Genomic DNA, 4,882 nt, shown 5'->3' on the forward strand with positions numbered 1-4,882 from the left:
CTGACCATCAAAAAGCAACCGAAAGTTTATAGACTTCAATGTGTATTCACGGTATCGTGGATCGTAAAAAGTCATGATGTAAACCATCAAATTCATGGTATTGTGATTACATGGTTTTTTCACGGTGCAAGTCTTTTCGGGTAGGTACTTTTCGGCAAAAAAAAGCTCAGTTTTTGAAAAGAGTTCTAATTGTAATGTCATATAAACACTATCTTAGACTTAAAAAAATGACCAGCTCAATGCGGTCAACATCGTGAGCGATCACAACCAGCTGACCCTTTTTCTGCTCGACTAGTTCGACGACGGTGTTGGCGCCCTGACGCAGGCGGTTGGTTTTCTTTGCCGAAGGTTCCTTCTTGCCAGCGGCCTTGGCCTCAGCCTTAGCCGGCAGGTACTTCTCCAATAGACCGAACAGCAGCTGGGCCGTGTGTTTTCCAAAGCCTGCAAGATCTGTGGTGGGATCTTCAGATGCTTCTGCAGCACGGCCTTGTCTCACGGCTCACGGCACGGCCTTCATGCTCCAGCGTTAATGCTGTCTTGGAGTTTTTGACGCGACCCTAAAACAATGAAAAAAAAAATCAATTAAGAAATTTTCAAATTAAACCGTTTCAAGTAGTTTACCTGGAACAGTGTCAAATGTATCGGACGAAGGTTATCATTCTTCCCGATATTCTTTGCGCACATATTGGTTTCAATATTAACCATTTTTTTCCGAGTATGGTGGGGTACAGTATGAAATGACCACTGTAGTCGAAGGCAATGATGATTAGGGCAAAAGATTCCGACTTCTCTAAATCCAGTTCGTTAGCCATCCTAAAATGAGATCATTTGATTGAATATTACATGAATCTAGGCACTGGGTAACTATAACACAAACCTTCGTCCAAATTCCATGTTTGAGAGGCCTGGGACAACTGTTGGCTTTCGCTATATCGTGCCAAGTACTCGTCGTACACCCGGAGTAGTTTTCCCGTCAAGACTCCGAACACTTTTCCAACAGACCGAACAGCAGCTGGGCCGTGTGTTTGTCCAGAACCTACGAGAACTGATGGATCGGTGGCGGGATCCTCAGACGCTTCTGCTGCACGGCCTTGTGGTGCTTAATGCGAATGTACTTTGGCCAGCCTTGAAAACCTGAACCTGAAAACCTCGACAACACTGACAAAGTGCTTTATACGTTTTCATTATTTTTTTTGGTCAAATTTCAAACCATTTATTGAATATCGCACGTGTAATTGTTTTTATCAATGGGTATAAAAAAACGAACGTGAATTCGTCACATCGAAATCAAAACATAAAACGAATTCACTCACAAGGGCAAACGCTATTTGACATTTCATGCAACGACAAGAAAATAAAAATGATCTTTGTTTGCATCAAGATAGTCATGTTCTTTTACCATTCAAAATTCGTTTTGGCTGTGTGGAAAAGTATTGAATTCGATAAATAATACAGCGAAATTATTGCTTATTTACGTTGAAATGAACCTCATTCAAAATTATAATTTTTGAAGAATGGATTCATTTTGAATACTAACTACTTTTGGACTATGATTTAAACAAAACTTTGAATCAAAGAATTCGGTTAAATGTAAAAGGTGAAAAATTTTTGGAAACAAAGAGAAATGGATTTGAAACACACATTTTTCAATGTCTCAAATTCAGTGGATATTTGCCCTTGTTTTTCAAAAATTTCTTTTAGAGAAAAAGTTGAAGTTGGTTGGAAAAAATAGTCTAAAAAATTAGGCTTTTTAGGTTAATTTTCCCCTAGTCCAGAATTATGCTTAAAAGATTTCTGAGGTTATATTTCTAAATAAAAATTTAAGTTACAGTGAAACAACCAGCATTACATCACCAACACTACCAGCAGCAAATAGGATTAAAGAGCTGGCCAATACATTCGTCGTTATAGCTCTATTATTCTGCTTCATTTTTTCTGCAAATTGTCAAAACAAGTTCTAATCAATCCAACGATAATGTTAATAACTTATTTCACTCCTCAAACCAATCAAGGTATGAGCCAAAAACAGTTAAGATAAATTGAAATAAAAGTTTTTCAAGGATTTAATATAGCGTGTTTGTTTTTTTGTCAGAACTCAATAAATTATTTAATGCGGACATTAAAAATTTCCAACTGTCACTCAGCCGGACAAATTTAGAAATCAAAACTGAATACCAAAATAATTGGCACTCAACTAAGGAACGATATAACGTAAGTTTTGTATTTTTTCATCTAAATCGATCAACGGTCATTGTGTGTACAACATTCATTTCTTATCATGATACAGTAAATTAGAGCAAACAATTCAACATTGAAGGCAAAAACCAAATTGAAAATATTCAAGATGGAATTTCAAATACTAATAGGTGATTAAATCAAACCAGTTTTCATTTGGCTTGTTAATTATCAAGTGCATTTTTTTTTCTTGATGAAACACAATGGTTTCACGATGCCCCGATAGATGGCGTAAGGTACTGGGCGATTCGCAGTTGTATGGGCTCAACCGCCACTGATCAGTCTGGGTATCTGGAGTCTGCGGTAAAGTTCTATGCGACGATGGAACACCGGGATTCACTCATACAACAAAAAGGCTTTTGAAAACATTGATGAAATTTGGTTGGAAGGGAAGCACGAAATAAGCTTTCATTTCAAAAAGTCGGAAGTCCAGAATTTCCGCAAACTTTTTTTTTATTTTTAAAACTTTAAACTTTTTACTCATTTAAACAAAATGATGATATTCCAATTTGATAAACTATGAGAACAAAGTGGTGATTATAAACACCTCAGGTTGTTTCAGAATTTTTGTGCATGAACAAGAATCATTGGTTTATGAATGACAACCAAAACTTCATCAGGGGGACCGATTAAGAAACGAATTATGTCCGTGAGTGGTTTGAACTTTCTCTTTTTTATGAACATTAAATCCCTTTGATGAAATCTAAACTAACATATTTTGTAAGAAAACTTTTCAAACTGGACACTGCAAAAAATTTCTCGAATATGCATACAGTAAGTTACTTATGAAGGATTGATAAAATCTGAATAAAGCCAATCAATCTAGGAAAAGTATTTCAGATGGCATGGGCTTATTTAGACTTGCCCAGGTTTTCAACGTAGAGTTAAAAAAAAGTTGGTGTGGTCCAGCTGCCAGAATATCCGTATCTGACCTCGATTGATCCACATTCCTCGAAATTTTGCGATTGCGATTTTCGACTGCGACACATAGGGTTATTTTTACTACCAAACAACTATCTTCATATTGTGGAGTTTGGCTTCATAAAGTAAGAAATCGAAAAATTCCTTGAATAATATTTTAAAATTTTGCCCTTTTGAATTTGTTAGCTGAGATTATGAGCTTCTAGCAAGAGCCATCTAGAGTGCCCGGGGCGTTGCGCAGTGGTTTGACACGCCAAATAGATGTTTTTTTTTCCTGTTGGGGAGAGAGTCCACTGCGACCATTAAGTTGATCTATTGTGGTATTACCCCGCGTTATAATTTTTACTTTGCTATGCTACTTGACACACCTGCACTATTGGTTGAAGTTGCAGTTGTTTACCGGTAGCATTACGAGCACACACAGAACTAGATAGGATCTCCAAGTGCAATCTAAGTTCCCTTGAAAAGATCCATCCACATGCATGTGCTGCATCATTGAGGCGTACAATTCCAAGGTATACACGGCTAGCATTTCACTAATGCTAAAACCGCCAACCTTCATCATACTATGTGTGCCAGGTTATGTCACGACCGGGATTCGATCTCATGAACGTTGGCTTAGAAGACAAGTATGCTATCCTCTAGGCCACGATCTGCTGGCCAAAAAAATAGATGTTAGAATGTAAACCTTGCTAAAACTTTTTTTTTTTTAATTCGACTCACATCTAATATTTTAAGGAATAATTGGAAAGGTTTTCTTTCCTTATTTTCCTGAACTTCCAACTTCTGTTTCCAAGAAAAAAATTAGAGCAAAAATCCAAAAAATTAAATCTTAGGAAATGGTTCCCAAGCAATAGAAAACGATTCCAAAACTCAATTAATTATGTATTTTATATACTTTAGTCATAAATTGCCATCGATCTAACAGTTTTTAGATATGAAAAAAATCTTAAGTCTTGTGAGTTGCTTAATTTCACTTAGTTTTTTATTTATTTCGAACCACTGTGTTCTGTAGGAGACCACGTGCTCGGCAGACTGCAATGCAAATACTGTTCGCACGCATACCAATGTACCTTCGATTCATGGTTCCCAAATAGCGATTTTTGCATTTTCAATGCTTGGATATGACTTTTAGTTTGTCGAATCACTTATGTTCTTCAATTTATTTCGAAGCTTTAGTTGATAAAAACGGTCTTATCATACAACCCAATTAGTATGAAAACATTTGTGCGTAATTTTAAATGAATTTTTAGGGAAAACATCAGCCCAAAAATACCTCTTAAATGAACATGTATTTTTTCCAGCTTCTAACACTGGTGGTATATTTCGATTGAAGTTTCTTGCCAAGAAAAGGAACAAAATTAGTTTTAAATTTTTATTCAAAACCTAAATAAATATTCATTCTTTTGTTTTTTTAGTATTTTTTGATTTTTTACCGAGTTTAACTGTAAGCATGCAAATGAATGTCCGCGTTTGAATTCGCATGTGAATTTAACAGTTGCACTAGAAAGGTGAGTTCATCTGATTTTCATACGGTGATTTCCAACATAATTGCCTCGGATGCAGATCGAAAAAAATTAACTTCTTTAATAAAGTACAAACAATCAAAAAATTCGATATGCACAGATTTGAACCAAATAATTCTCTTCGCAATGAAAATATATTCAAAATTTTTTAGCTCAATTTGGACCTGAAAAACATGAAAAGACATGTTGGCATGCCAAGA

At 35.8% G+C, this 4,882-nt stretch overlaps 1 long non-coding RNA gene across 1 annotated transcript; it reads right to left on the minus strand.

Moving 5' to 3' along the window:
- Window positions 1-238: 238 nt before the first annotated feature.
- Window positions 239-1,392, minus strand: LOC129740224 (uncharacterized). Its single transcript, XR_008736154.1, has 3 exons — window positions 878-1,392; window positions 622-813; window positions 239-557 (listed from the first exon to the last, which is right to left on the minus strand). It is a non-coding gene; the product is annotated as an uncharacterized LOC129740224 (long non-coding RNA).
- Between the last annotated feature and the right edge of the window lie 3,490 nt (window positions 1,393-4,882).

Source organism: Uranotaenia lowii, chromosome 1, assembly GCF_029784155.1.
Source record: "Uranotaenia lowii strain MFRU-FL chromosome 1, ASM2978415v1, whole genome shotgun sequence".
In the NCBI taxonomy this organism is placed as follows: domain Eukaryota; kingdom Metazoa; phylum Arthropoda; class Insecta; order Diptera; family Culicidae; genus Uranotaenia; species Uranotaenia lowii.